At 38.9% G+C, this 16359-nt stretch overlaps 1 pseudogene; it reads right to left on the bottom strand.

Moving 5' to 3' along the window:
• Positions 1 to 15325: 15325 nt before the first annotated feature.
• LOC105942070 (large ribosomal subunit protein uL23-like) lies at positions 15326 to 15791 on the bottom strand (annotated as a pseudogene).
• Positions 15792 to 16359: the final 568 nt, after the last annotated feature.

Raw genomic sequence — 16359 nt, 5'->3', positions numbered from 1 at the left:
ATGGCTGGAGCTGAGTCAATCTGAAGCCAGGAGCCAAGAGTTTCTTGCAGGTCTCCCACATGGGTGCAGGGTCCCAAAGTTTTGGGTCGTCCTCAACTACTTTCCCAGGCCACACGCAGGAAGCTGGATGGGAATAAGGGCTGTGGGATCAGAACCAGCACCCATATTGGATCCCAGCACGTGCAAGGCAAGGAAATTAACCACTACAATTTCATGCCAGGCCCAATAAATATTAAGTGAAAATAATACAAAATGTATAACCACTCATTCCAAAATGATCCAATAATTTTTATCTTTAATGTTTTTGTTAATATAAAAGAATAAATGTCATAGATAAAATTCATAAAGGTAGCTATTTCCCTCTCTCCCTTTATCCATTCCTTAAGGCTGTTCCTTCCTTCATAACCTTTTACCTTTTTTTGCAGAAGCATAATTTCTATTTACTTTATAACAACAGGTTTAACATACCACTAACAAGCATGTTCAAACAAAAAAAAAACTGTTTCATAGGAGTTTGGACAAGTGCTAAAAGCAGTAACTCAATCACGATGGTTCCTTTCTATTGCTATTATGATATTCTTCATCAGTGTGAATGGTGTTACATCTGTTTAAAATTTCTCATGGATGAAGGTCATGTCACACAATTAATTTCAGAATGTTTTCAGTGCAAATCAACTGAACAATGACTTTTTGGTTAAAAATATTCTTTTGACCAGCTAAGGGATGAAATTTCCAGACTTTGAGAAATAGCAGAACCAGGGCTGAGACTCTGCTGATGGAAAGGAGGAAGGCCACTAGCAATGTGTTCAGTAGAAATATGCATGTCTTGGTTTCTTACTTCAGCTGTGCACTTGTTTTTATTGACATCTCATTATCTAATCACCGTTCTATTACACAACGGCAATACAGAGGAAAACAAAATGCTTTTATTACTTGTTGATGATAGATACTCAAATTAGTTTCTGGAGAAGCAGATGAACAGTGGGAAATAATGAAAAATCATCTGCACATATAATAAGGAAAACAGATTGAGAACTCAAGTTATTCTAGAATCCTTGTAGGTAGGAAGTGTCATTGCCATTACTTCTCCTCTTGTTTTCCCTTACTGTATTGCAAAATTTATATTTAACCCTAACTCTAATATATATGTATATACATATATATATCTATATATATAATATATAGATATATAATATGTATATATATATAATATGTATATATATAGTTGGCTATATTATATATATAATATTATATATATACATAATTGTACACAATAGACAATAGGATTGTTGGCACAATAGAAAAATCAAATGTTTTCTATTCATTCCTGCTATGTTCATAATTTTTGCATTGTGGTTGAGCATAATATCAAAATAATGATATCCAAATAGATTCTTCCAGTTAACTCTGTACCTTTAAAAACTGACGATTCTACTTTGGTTAATTCTTAGGTGTATACCATTTGCCATGAGAGTTGTTTATTTTTTTTTCTGCTGTATCATCTGGATTGAAGTTAGATGTAACATATCAAAAAGAATGAAATTCTTCTGGGTTGTGACATCCTCAGCCGAAAAAAAAGAAGTGAAGTTGCCTGATATAAAGAACTACCTTGACATGAGCAATGCTGAGAATATTTCCTATATTAAGAAAACAAAGCAAAACAACAAAACAAAAAATGAACATGAATAGTGAATTGTGTCTATGCTGATCTGATCGTATTTAACAGACTCTAAATAGCTGTAAAAGTGATAAGATTCCTTTTCTTTCTGGTGTTTGTTATCTCATTGTAGTTTGATATATGAATATCTCCCCCTTCTTTTCTTTATTTCACTTACGCCGATGCAAGAAACACATTTTCAGCCTAGTCTGTACTCTTTCAGCCATAATGTATTCTAGAATTTCTTTAAAGATAGGGAATTTACAGTTCTAATTTCCTAGGCTCTAGGATATTACATTAGTCCTTAGTGACTGCTAATGTTAGGGTGCAGATGAGGGGAACCCCCTTGTTCCTATTATTCCTCTTCATAAATACATGGGTTTATCCAAATATTTTGTTGTTCTAGTATCCTGCCCCCATTTGCAAACAGATTAAGCCATTCCTATACTAGGAATGTGTGTGGGCACTAAATTTTTTCATCCACTTGCTCACTTTGTCCCTGGATGGAAAAATTATGACACAGGTATTACCACAGATCCAGGAATGTTAAATTGAGGAAGTATGATGTAGGAGGCTTCTGATTCTTCATACACTAAGCTGTTTCCTGTAATCCATTTGTCCCAAGTCTTAACATTGAGTTTAGAAACTTACCTATGACTAAAGGAGCATTTTGTTTCCTGTATAAATAACAAAAAGAAAAAATCTATCCAGCAGAAATGAACCTTGATAAAACACAGCATGTGATAAAATTCTACTTATATGGAGTACCCAGAGTAGGCAAATTTATGAAGACAAATATATGCACTAGTAATTCTCTGTGGAAAACAGCTATAGGACACAGCAATTATACTGTGATAAGAATGATCTAAAACTGTGTAGTACATTACACAATTCAGAGATTATATTAAAAAATAGAGGTGGGCATGTTAAGTGGTTAATTGCATATATTATGAAATATAGATGATTAACATTTTTAGCAAATGTATACACACAAATACGCAAATTAAAACAAGCGTGTAAATAGTCACTGATTTAAACTGATTTATGGAACTTTGGACTTAATGAGTGTAAGAAGGATTTTTCCCAGAGTAGTGAGATGTGGCAAATGATGTTGCAAGGCTGGTCACGGCAATGAGTCACAGTTTTGTCAGCCACGTGGCTGTGGGCTAAATAACAACTGATGCTTTACAGGATCCCAACATTGTTGTCAAAAAAGTTACATGATACATTCAACCCTTACTTAAAAAAAAGACTGTTGACAACTTTAACCCAATATAAATGTTTAGAGTATGTGTAAAGTAAGCTAAACTAAACCATGCTTGGTTTAAATGTATTAGGTACACTTTTAGCATACTTATTAAACTACTTGGGTGTATGTGTGTGTGTGTGTGTGTGTGTGTGTGTGTGTGTGTGTAGCATTATTTCAGAGCTCCATACACTTCATACCATGCATTTCTTTTTTTAAAGAGATTTATTTCTCTGAAAGGTGGAAAAGCAGACAGGGAGAAACAGAGGTAGAAATAGAGTTTTCCATTTGCTGGTTGATCTCTAAATGGCTGAGCAGTCTTAGTTTAAAGCCTGATATTTGCATCATGTTCTCATACCTGTCATACATCCTTTGGTAGGTAGGTGCAGCTTCCAAATGGAGTACCAAATGTCTCCAAATGGATACATTTTGTGAAAGTAGTAAGAATAGTGAATCACTGTCATGATTAGCTCAATGAGGTATGTGGGGGGCAGTGGTCGAGTGCTATGGAGAATAATGCTCTTCATGAATTAATGAAAAAGAAAAAAAATCATTCCATCGCCTTGTGTAAGCTAATACCTCAGTTGGCAATAGCAAGCCTGAAGGGATGTGGCAGAAAAATTTCTGTTTCTGCATTCAGCACCATCCCTTCATGTCAAGATTTTGGTCTCAGAGAAAAGTGGTAAGAGAGATGTGAAGCAATTACAGTTTGGATGGTGTTTTTTGCAAGAAAAAAATGAAGTTGCTACTTCAGATTAGAAATTTTCTCTGTATCTCAAGAAAAACTGTAGATACAGAGCTAATTCTAGAAAGTGTTCTGTTCTTGGCATTAATCTCAATTCTTTGTCTATTAAATCAGAAACATAGCACCGAACCTATCTCCAAATGAAAACTAGCACTCATTGAACAATTTTTGCTTAATATTTGCATGAATAACTATTAAGTGATGTTTATTTTTTTCTAATGATATGTTTTCTAAAATACTTGTATTTTCTATTATAAGAATACATATTTTTTTGGTGTTCAGAGCCAGCTCACCTCAGATATCAGTCACAGCAACAGAATTCTACCATGGGAAAAAGACAGAAATCAGGGTGATCTATTTTTTCACTATTTCTCTTACATTTCCATTTCAATGTTCCTGTTTATAAGGCTTTAAATCATTGTGCTAATTTCATGTTCCAAGTCAAACCTTTGGATACATGGATAGATTTAACTTACATGTACTGTTTTAACTCTACCCACACTCATGAGCAAAGTCTTGTTTATGTAAATCTTTCTCTTTTCTAGTCCTCTGGTTCATATATATCAGTGTCAAGACCGAATCAAGTAAATTGTCCATGCAACAAAAATACTTGGACTGTTGAAGGAAGGCTATTATTCCATTACTTGTAAAAATTTCACCCTACCAGTCAGAATTTGGGACATATAAATCTTAAGGTGATTTGCATTGAGATGGAAGAAAACTTTTCCTGTTAATACACAAGGAGGAATAAACAATAGAACATTGTAACTAACATCCCATGTCTTGCTGTAAATACAGGTTGTTATGATTCCTGTTCATTTTTCAAGCCTGTAAAGCCTCGGTAGAACAAATACAGATTTTTTTCAAACTTAATAGGAACCTATAAAACAGTTTCCCGTCTCAGATTATATTTTTAAGTCATGTTTTGGGGGGTTACTTTCTAGCAAACATTGAGTATTTCTTTGAGGCTGCTGTTGTCATTGCTTGTTTTAGATTTATAGACTTGATAATAAACAGAGTCCCTGACCATGTATCCTAGCAACTCAGTGCCATTTTTATTCCTCTCAGGTGCTTATTTATTATACACTCTGGAGCCTTTCCTTAAGCTATTAAGATACACACATGTATAAACTCAAGTGACACCCTTTATATTGGTCAAACTCACACTAAGTCAATATTCATGAAGATTCCACTTGAAAAAAAAAAAAAAACAGGACATTCTTGACTCTGAAGTTTATCAGCAGACTGAAAATAACCCTGAAATGGATCAAAGGTCAGTGCCTTGAAATACAAAGCCACAGATTGGAAAAGGAGTGACAACAGTGTCCTCTCTGTCTGCAGGGCTCTGGAACACGACCTCCAACTGCAGGCTACAGTCCCAGCCCTGAGAAAGTGCAAAGAGCAAACGTAAGTGTAGCTCTAGCTGTGCCACTGGCAAATTGTGTCATTTTTTAGGTTAGGTCACTAAAGCTTGGTTGAATCTTGATCTAATACAGCAGAAACAGATGCTGCTCTGAGGGACTGGCTGGACCCTCTGGCACTCTGTTTCTTTCAGGAGGATCAAAGAGAAACAAAGGCCATCTTTGTCCGCTGTGATGATATAGTTTAGGTCTGGATACCACTGGCTTGGAGAGCTAATTCTGAAATGTTCATAAATTTTGTGTGCCATGAGCGATGGTTCAGTTGCTAAATCCTCACCTTGCATGTCCACAATCCCATAGGAGCAACAATTCATGTCCCTGCTGCTCCACTTCCCATCCAGTCCCTACCTGTGGCCTGGGAAAGCAGTAGGAAATAGGCCAAAGCCTTGGGATCCTGCACCTACATTGAAGACCTGGAGGAAAACTGACTAGCTCTGAAGTGCTCTACATAAGAATTGATGGTCATGGAAGGGTAACTACATCTGTCTTCAGGTCACTTTCTACATTTCCTGTGGGGTGATCACCATGATCTTAGTCTAGGTGGAAAAAAAAATTATAAGCAAAGAGTGACATGCTTGAATTGGGCAGTGAACGCATCTTAGAGATAGGATCCTAAGTATCTTAATTTCTAGTCTTGAGCAATAGTCTTTCCCTGACACTTTCTTCAACTGTTCTTTCACAGGCAGCTAAAAAGCAAATTTTGAGTGATTTGATGTAGCTTACTGAACTTGGGTAGCAAAACTTCTTGTTACATCTGAGATGTATACAGTTTCCAGCTCCTTTCTTCGCTGTAGCTGCAACTTTCTTCAAGGCTAGTAACACCTCCTCCACCTACCTTACAGGTACATTATGAGAAAGAAGTGTGGAATGGAAGGGAAACTGCCTCGAGATGAATAGAGTAATTACATTTTTATGAAGTGCTTTTCATCAAATGCTGTTAATTTTTATTATCACGTTTACCAATGATAACACCCAAGTCAGTAGGAACAGAACACAAACTGTTGCTGGAAATTGCAGAAGTGACAACTAAATTGTAGGACATGAATTTTCTGTCTCATTTTGCTCTCACTTTGCTTAGTTCCTTGCATTGGTTTTAGAGCTGTGATGAGTTTGTGGTTCATATTACTGGAAGTATGTATTAGATGGGCTGCAAGAAACAAGTGAGTCAGGGTTTTATTAAATGTATTACGTATTTAAGAAAAGACCATGAAGTAAGAGAAAGAATTGACAAGGAAAATAAGCTATGGCCAATCAAAAAACTCAAATGTTTCTTAGAAATACAAATAAGTTTTGCTATGAAAATTCAGATGATCACTGTATAATAAAATTATCTGAAATTTGTATAACTTAAACTTTGTCTCAATTTAACTGGGATTCTCTCAGAAGCAGATATGCTTGTTATTAAAAAGACAGAACCACACAAGATATCTAGGTTTTCAGAAAGGGGTGCTTCGGCCAAAGTTGAAAAATGTTAATTCAGGCAGAAAAGTCTTTACCTCTGACAGTCATCTTCGCACTATGATGCTGGAATTAAACAGGTAAGCAATTTTACAGTGTGTGCCCTATTCAAACCATAGTATGCTATCCTTGAATCTCCAAAACCCATACCCTTCACTACATACAGCCTCTAATCATCCCATTCCCCATTGTCCCAGCATCTTAATTCAGCCTGATATCAACTCAAAAGTTCAACGTCTGTTGTCTTATCTGAGAGTCAAGGCATATGTCTCGGCTATGAGATCCAGTAAGATATGAAAGTTGCATTCTTCGAAAATGTAGTAGCAGAACCAGCACAGTGTAAACAGTCCCATTACAATATGAAGGTAGAGGGAGATAGAAAGGAAACATTGGGCCAAGCAAGGAGGAAACAAAGCAGGGGAACATTAAATCCTAAAGCTCCATGTCTGGTATCTAGGGATCACTGTTTTTGGGCATGGGCTGCCACAGGCTTGGACAGAATTATCCCTAAAGCTTGGCTGATCACAGCCCATACTGCAGTTCTTACCGACTGGAAGCTCACCTGTAAACCTCCAGTAGACATTGGTCTGGTGGCTAGTCATTCACAGGATCCTCCCTGGAGGCGGGTCTATGTTTGGGCCCTAGACTGTCTGAAATATCTTTTGAACTTTACCTGCAGGCTTTTGTGCTTCCATTGTTGTTTGCCCACATAGTTCCTACTTGAGGCTGTGTGCAAATGTCTGTGACTTTCCAAGTCTTACTTGGCATGTTTTTTGTAGCTTTCCTCAGCAGGTATCTCATCTTGCTGACACTTCTCCTTTCTGGAGCTTCACAAAAGCTTCACTTACACAGCTTTGCTATTTATCACCTAACAGGAGATCCATGCACTGGTCCAACTGACAACCCAAGTCAGCTTCATCTCAAAGACTTTCCTTTGGAATCTTGTCATAACACTCTTGTATCCTACATAACTGCAGAACCAACCTTATGTGGATGACACCAATGTATAGTCAGCATGAGTCATACCAGAATTGGATTGAACCAGGACCATAACCCCAGAATGCTTTTCCACATAAATGCACAGAAACAAATCCATAAGATGTTTCAATGTCTTTGATGAGCCCAGAAAAATGTCCCTGGTTTTCATGAAGTGCCTCTGTCTTCCAGGCCTGTAGGCCTTTGAAAAGGGAAGAGATGCTTCAAAAACTGCTGAACTATTCTTTGTATATTTCTGGATTGTGCTGCTGGTAAGAAAAAACTCGGCTCTGTTTCACTTAATCTGTGCTCTTTTGTAAGAGGTTTCTGTACTGCATACCCTCATCCTGAATGTACACTTTCCTTATTCATAGCCTAACCAGACTGCCTTTCTCATCTGCTTCTTTTGACCCTGATTCTCTCTGTAAAAAGCATATTAATGACAGCCAAAAACAATCATCTTCTCTGCCATCTTCATGTTTGGAATTCTACAAAACTCATGACAGGGATACCACAAAGTCAGGTCCCTTGCCAGGCTGTAGTAAGAGTAGCCTTAATGCAAGTCTTGGTAGAACCCCACCATAATGAAATATCAACATGGCCTTCAATGTACACATTTATTCTTGAATCTCTTTTTAAAGATATATTTTATTCATTTGAAAGGTAGAGTAATAATAGGAGACAGAGAGATGGAGCTATTCCATTCACTGGTTCACCTCCCAAATGACAGCAACAGCCAGAACTATACCAGGTCAAATTCAAGAGCCAGGAATTCTATCCAGGTCTCCCAGATGGGTGTCAAGGGCTCACATATTTGTGTCATATTCATGGCATTCCCAAATGCATGAGCAAAAGTCTGCATGAGAAGCAGAGTCACCTCTTACGAACATGCTTTGCTAAGGGATGCCAGCACTCATTGGTGACACAATACCAGCCCCTAATGCTGATTTATCAGCATTCTGTTTTAAGCCTTCACCAAAATACTCGCATTCTATACCTTCATAACCTATTCCTAGCAATCTGTCCAAATTCTGACAGTTATCCAATTCTAAATCTTCCTTCAACTAAATTTTAAAGTAGGACAGTTTCACTCCTCACTGAAAATTTTCTGCATCAATTGACTCTTCATTACTTTTAAAAGATTTACCACAGGCTCCTTATGAAGGAAGGAGTTTTATTTGGTCTTGCAGTTTGAGAGGTTCTCAGGTCTAGTTGAGGCAGGCTGCCAATGGTTGGCTTCTAGAGAAGCTGGAAGACAGTAACACAGATTGCACACAAATGGTGATGTGATGAGGGAGGAGGTAAAGATAGCCATTAACACCAACTTGGATTTTTAGCCAGCCCTCTCATGGAAATCACCTTTCAAACCCTAGATATGACTCAAGGTCTTCTCAACAGATCCAATTACTCAAACACACAGTATGATGACATGTCCACTCTTCAACACCCAAACTGATACTCTGGACTAACTACTCAGGCAAGATGAATTTGGGAATCATATTCTTATATAATTCACAGTATTTCATCACACTAGCCAAATCAAAATCAAAGTCAGAATTCTTACAGATGAGGAATATGTGAGATATTAATCAATACTGTTCCAACAGAGGATATACAGGTATCACGTGCATTAACATAATGATACAATAGTCCTTTGAATCACACTATAGAAAAGGACTTGTTTGGGCCCGGCGGCGTGGCCTAGCGGCTGAAGTCCTCGCCTTGAATGCCCCAGGATCCCATATGGGCGCCGGTTCTAATCCCGGCAGCTCCACTTCCCATCCAGCTCCCTGCTTGTGGCCTGGGAAAAGCAGTCGAGGACGGCCCAAAGCTTTGGGACCCTGCACCCGCGTGGGAGACCTGGAAGAGGTTCCAGGTTCACGGCATCAGATCGGTGCACACCAGCCCGTTGCGGCTCACTTGGGGAGTGAATGGTTGCACGGAAGATCTTCCTCTCTGTCTCCTCCTCACTGTATATCCAGCTTTCCAATAAAAATGAATAAATCTTTAAAAAAAAAAAAAGAAAAGGACTTGTTTCCCCAGCAGTTCTCTAATGAAATCTCTTCAGTTTCAAATAAGACAAACAGAAGTTGCAGGAAGAATAATTCTTGCCTCAAAGCTGATTTTGTCACAAAGATGTAAAGGAGCAATCCTCTGCTCCTCTCCAACAACCACTCCCTTCCGTGGCCCCATGTTGACTCACAATGGAATGTTTGATAAAAAGTCAAATTTTATTTTATTGATATACTGAAAATTTAAAACATTTCTTTACAAGTATGCTAGTAAAAATTCATTTAAGCAAATGGGAAAAGACACTTTCACTACTGCATTGAGCCACATGCCATAAAATTCCAATTAAAAGATAATTTCCAATATTTAAGATAAAGAGATGAAGAAAAATAGCAGGGAACAAGGGAGCAAGTGGAGACTGGGTAAATATGCTATAGTTGGCGTACTGGGGTATTAAAACCCTCACAGACAAACAAGAGGCTTCCAACCAGTCAGTCTCACTTTGACCACTTCCAGTCCAGCTCCTTGCTTGTGGCCTGGGAAGGCAATTGAGGATGGCCCAATGCTTTGGGACCTTGTACCTGCACAGGAGACCTGGCAGAAGCTCCTGGCTCCTGGATTTGTATCGGCGCAGCTCTGGCCATTGTGGACACATGGAGAGTGAATCCGCGGATGGAAGATCTTCCTCTCTGTCTCTCCTCCTCTCTGTATATGATTTTCCAATACCAATAAATAATTTTTAAAGGGGTTAACAGAACTTTCAAAATGAGTTAATCAATGAAGCACACAGAAATAAACTAAGAAATATTAACAGGAGCTGCTGTTTTGGTACAGAGATTACTAAGCAAATTCCTTACCAAGGAATTCTCATAAGTAGGAGAAGCTCACTAAAATTATGAAGAACAATCCAAGCTTGCTCTCTTTCCTCCTGTTAAGGACTGCCCGCATTTTTGCATGCAATTCATAATATCCTACATCTCCCTGCTTTGTATTACGTGGGTGCTCAACAGTCTCTTCAATGCCTCCTCCTTAAACATCTTCCACTTTCAAAAATGACATCTTCCACCTGTCTCCGATCAAACTCCTATGATAAAATGGAAATTATTCCATCTGTTGAGATGTCCAATGAGCCAGTTTAGTAATATTTATATATGCAAATAACCTGTTAAGTGGCTGATGTCTACTTATGTAACAACCCAATTCCATGGCTCAAAGAGAAATCTTAAATATAAAGGAACTAATTGTTTTTAATTAAGGTGATGTTTACTAATACAAAATGCTAATATGGTTAAGTAAAGTATGTTAAAGGCAAAAGTGTTTATTGTATTCGCAGCACTGTGGAATCACTATCTACCTGGTTCCTAACATTTTCATCACTCCAAAACAGACTTCCATCAGTAAGTAGCCACTCCATCACATTTACCCCTAACCTTTGTCAATTACCCACTTGTGTCATGTCTCTATCAATTTAGTAATTATGTACATTTAATATATGCTTGTATAGTACATAGCCTTTGGGGACTTCAATCACTTATCCTAATGTTTCTGAAGAGCATTCATATCATAGCATGAATCAATACCTTATTTCTTTGTATGGCTTAGGAATGTTTTATTATACCTAAGTACCATAATTTATCCCTTCCACTGATGAATATTTGGGCTATTTCTTTTTGTTGTCGTTTTGTGATTAGTGATACTAGATCATGTGTGTACCTGTATTTTTAATAAAAAAATTTCAATTTTGGAGGATATGTACTTGAGACTAATTACTAGGTCACATTGTAATTTTATATTTTACTTTTCAAAATGCACCAAACTGCTTTCCATAACAATTAAGCCATTCTACATTTTAATGAACAGGAAGCAGTGGTCATTTTTCTTTTTGCATGTTTGTCAAAACTAGATATTTCCAAATGCATCTCAGTGGTATTGAAGTGCCTTAATGTGTTTTTTAATTGCTTTTTGTAATGATTGATGAAGGTCATGCACTTTTCATGCTTCTTGGCCATTTGAACAAGTTCTTTAGGGAACAAACTATTCTCCCAAGTTTTTTCAACTTTGAAATAATCATTTTTTTAAATCAACTTAAGAGAGATACATAGATAGACAACAAGACAGAGCTCCCATCTGCTATTTTGATCAAAGCTTGGCCAGTTGGAAGCCAGGAACCCACAAGTGAACCCATAGAACACATGAATTAACAGCGATCCAGTCATGTGAGTTATCACCCTGCTTCTCAGGATCCATTTAGTACATGACTGTGGACGGGAGAATCAGTACTAGCAGCTGGGTACTCTGGGCTTTGGAGTATCTTAACTGGCATCTTAACATGGTATACCAACCCCTCTGCCCCATCCCCCTGCCGCCGTCCCCACCCCCGAACCAATGTTGGCAAGAGAAATCCTGTGAAATTTGGAAACAAAGGATTTAAGAAACAAATCATGGAATGAAATCCATCTCGTGGTCTTACTGTTTTGTTGTTATTTGTTTTGCTTTAAATCTGGAACTATCCTCTTGCAAGAGTTTTTTTGTTTGGTTGTTTTTTTTTTTTTTTTAAAAAAAAAACATCAGGTTCCAGCTTGACAGTGATAATTTTACATGATTATGTATCCTGATTTCTACCCAAGCTCTTGCCCCCACAAAGATAAGAATTCAAAGCAGCAGCATAAATGTAGAGCCCAATGAGGGAAGGATTTCTTTAGAAGTGATGATGTGAACACACATTCCCACATGATATAGCCATCGGAGTAGGCCAGAGCTGAACATGAGGACTGCGAGAGGCAGGAGGCTAAAGAACACTGACGCAGGCCCCAAGGGGAAATGGGCGAAAATGGGCAGTCCCCTGTGCAACGATTTTTCTTTTGAAACTTATCATACAATTACGTATAGTCTGGGATTCCCCTCCCCATTTCCTGCCCCCCGCTCAATTTTTCCCATAATGTCACACTGTTCATAAGGAGTTACAATTCCATCAGTCTGCTATTTAATTGTACTCCAACAATACTGGTACAGACAATGTTAGACAGCCCAGTATCCTGTTATCTAGATATGTACCCACACGTTTGTTGAGAGTCTATCTTTTGTTTGGAAGCAGAGATGTATGTTGCATTGTGTCTTCACTTCTGGATATGGTAGTCTCCATTACTCCACCACTATGCATTCCAATTTGCATGATAGATTCCTTACATTAGAGAAAACATATGGTATTTGTCTTTTTATGATTGACTTATTTCACTGAGCATAATAGTCTTTAGTTGGGACCCTCTAGTTGCAAATCATATAATTTCATTCTTTTTAATGGCTGAATAATATTCTATGGAGTAGATATACCACAGTTTCTTTAGCCACTCCTTTTTGGATGGGTATGTGGGTTGTTTCCCTGTCTTTTATAGGATTACACATCCCCTTCTCACACGCAGTTTTAATTGCAGAATAAAGAAGCAAGACCCGCACCTGGCACAGTATAAAAAAAAATCAGCTCTAAATTGATCAAGGACATAAATCTACACCCAGAAGCCAGCAAGCTATTAAAGGAAAACATAGAAAGCACACTCCAAGAAACAGGAATGCAGAAAGAGTTCTTAAAAACGATGCCAAAAGCACAGGCAGTCAAAGCCAAAATGAACAAATGGGACTACATCAAACTAAAAAGCTTCTGTACAGCAAAGGAAACAATTAAAGTGAGGAAGCAACCAACAGAATGGGAGAAAAATTTTGCACAGTATGCAAGTGATAGGGGACTAATATCCAGCATTTATAAAGAGCTTCAGAAACCTAGGGAAAGTTAAAAAAATTATGAAAAAAAGTGGGCAACGAAAATGAACAGAAAATTTGCAAAATAATAGATCCAAATGACTAACAGACAAATGAAAAGAAGTGCAAGGTCCCTAGCTGTCAGGAAGATAAAATTGAAAACCACATTGACGGCCTGGCGCCGTGGCCTAGCGGCTAAAGTCCTGGCCTTGAACATGCCAGGATCCCATATAGGCGCCGGTTCTAATCCTGGCAGCTCCACTTCCCATCCAGCTCCCTGCTTGTAGCCTGGGAAAGCAGTCGAGGACGGCCCAAGGCTTTGGGACCCTGCTCCCACATGGGAGACCCGGAGGCAGCTCCTGGTTCCTGGCTTCAGATCGGCATAACTCCAGCCATTGCGGCTCACTTGGGGAATGAATCATCGGACGGATGATCTCCCCCTCTGTCTCTTCTTCTCTTTGTATATCTGGCTTTGTAACAAAAAATAAATAAAATCTTAAAAAAAAAAAAAAAAACACATTGAGGGCCTGGCGCTGAGGCCTAGCAGCTAAAGTCCTTGCCTGGAACGCCTTGGGATCCCATATGGCCACCAGTTCTAATCGCGGCAGCTCCACTTCCCATCCAGCTCCCTGCTTGTGGCCTGGGAAAGCAGTCGAGGACGGCCCAAAGATTTGGGACCCTGCACCCACGTGGGAGACCTGGAAGAGGTTCCAGGTTCCTGGCATCGGATTGGCGCAGCACCGGCCGTTGTGCTCACTTGGGGAGTGAATCATCGGACGGAAGATCTTCCTCTCTGTCTCTCCTCCTGTCTATATATCTGACTTTGTAATAAAAATAAATAAAAATCTTAGGAAAAAAGAAAGAAAACCACATTGAGAAACCATGTAATTCCAGTAAGACCAGGCTATATTCAGAACTCAACTAACAATACCTGCTGGCGTGGCTGTGGGGAGAAATTTGCCCTCCTTCACTGCTGGTGGGAGTGCAGGCTAGCACAACCAATATGGAAATCAATAGGGAGAGTGGTTAGAGAATTACAAATAAACCTACCATATGATACAGCTATCCCGCTCCTAGGAATATACCCAAAAGATATTTGTCTTTCATACGGTAGGGACAAACAAAGGTTACTGGGACTTTTATGGTGATGTAATGTGAGCTATAACTTCCATGTGACCATAATGGTGCCTCTGTTGTCTTAGCAGCTGATCAGACACAGGTGCATTAAGAGAAAATAAGCAAACTGCTTTGACAGATAAGGGTTGAGATATCAACATAGGAATAGAGACACAAAATAATACAAACATCTTTCAGCTAACTTATTCCTAGCTAATTCCTCTACCTGTTTCTTGCATATCAATAGGACTTATGTTCAAATCAAAACACATTAGTGCTTGTAATCTTTGCAAATCGCTGCCACCACTGAATCCCCTTAAACAAATGGAGACCAATTTTGTCTCTTAGATTCATTTCACTTGAGTGTTTGCTGAATGGATGATGTACACTCCAGCATTCGCATTGATCCTACCTCTATCATTTTTCAGATATTTCATTCATAGAAAAATACCAATTTTCTCTGAAAAATAGATAATTAAAGAGCCTGCCATGCAAGATGTTGAGGAATATTCAACATAATACATTCATATAAAATATTTTATGGCCATTAACAATCAGGGTGCAGGATATGGCCTAAAACTCATCTCTATTACCATCATCCAACCAGCTCCAGTCATCCTCTTTATTTACTCAATGCATTGGTGCTGGCCTCAGGTCTCTGCTCGCCATCCACCATTCTACTGCAGCAGGTGTATTCATTTCTGTGGTTTTCCTGCTCTCTCTTTATCTGTCCTTCATTCACGCTTTACTGCATTGTAACGTAGGCTTCTTTTCCACCCAGGTTGACCCATTTTAAGTCATATATGTAAATAATGTATTTTACTCATCATCTAATTCCACCACCTTAAAGTACATTCAACACCATTCTTTTTTCTTTCTGAAATAGTTTATGCTTCTTTTTATAGTAAAAATCATATATTTAGAATTAGAAAGCTGGATGCAATTTAGATGATCCCAGTTTTACTGGCGACATCCAGAGCATCATAATCAAATGTGAACCACTCATCTGCCTCCTTTTCTCCATCAGGTCTGATCAGGGTATTGACTTGGGCCACATCAATGTCATAGAGCTTCTTCATGGCTGGTTTGATTTGGTACTTGTTGGCCTTGACATCCACAATGAAACATGAATGTGTAGTTGTCTTCTAACTTCTTCATAGCAGACTCTGCGGTCAGGGAAGCTGGATTCCCAAAGTGGTCGAGCTTGTTTCTCCTGGGGGCGCTCTTCAGAGGGTATTTGGGCTTTCACCGCAAGAACGACATCATGGGCTGCTGGAAGGAGGGTGACGTGCAGATCTTCTTGAGGCTGTGGCCACCTTTCAGCACCACTCCCTTCTCAGCCATCAGAGCCTTCACTTTGGCTTTGGTTGCGGGAGGGGAAGGAGCGTCCTTCTTCACCTTTGGCTCCATCTTGGTGAAAAAGATTTCCTGAAATCATTTGTCCCCTTATTTGTTTTCTTAGAAAGTAATTACCTGCTGTTGTGTTGTAAAGTTTTATTGAAGATAGCTCCTTTTCTTGTGATTTTGAAAAAGCATTTTGGACCCAGTGTCCTCGCCTTGAACACGCCCGGGATCCCATATGGACACCAGTTCTAATCCCGGCAGCTCCACTTCCCATCCAGCTCCCTGCTTATGGCCTGGGAAAGCAGTCGAGGATGGCCTAAAGCTTTGGGACCCTGCACCCGCGTGGGAGACCCGGAGGAAGTTCCAGGCTCCCGGCTTTGGATCAGTGCAGCTCCGGCCGTTGCAGGCACTTGGGGAGTGAATCATCAGACAGAAAATATTCCTTTCTGTCTCTCCTCCTCTCTGCATATCTGATTTTGCAATAAAAATAAATAAATCTTTAAAAAAAGAGAGAAGAAAAGAAAAAGCATGTCTTTCACCCAGATGTTACATTCTGGCATTCCAATGCATTATGTCTGAATCAATTCATCCTTCTTTCTCTTTCAACCAAGTAATGATATTTGTTGCATAAAAA

Source organism: Ochotona princeps, chromosome 5, assembly GCF_030435755.1.
Source record: "Ochotona princeps isolate mOchPri1 chromosome 5, mOchPri1.hap1, whole genome shotgun sequence".
In the NCBI taxonomy this organism is placed as follows: domain Eukaryota; kingdom Metazoa; phylum Chordata; class Mammalia; order Lagomorpha; family Ochotonidae; genus Ochotona; species Ochotona princeps.
The sequence above is the reverse complement of the archived record's forward strand: the minus strand, read 5'-3'. Positions and strand labels throughout refer to the sequence as shown.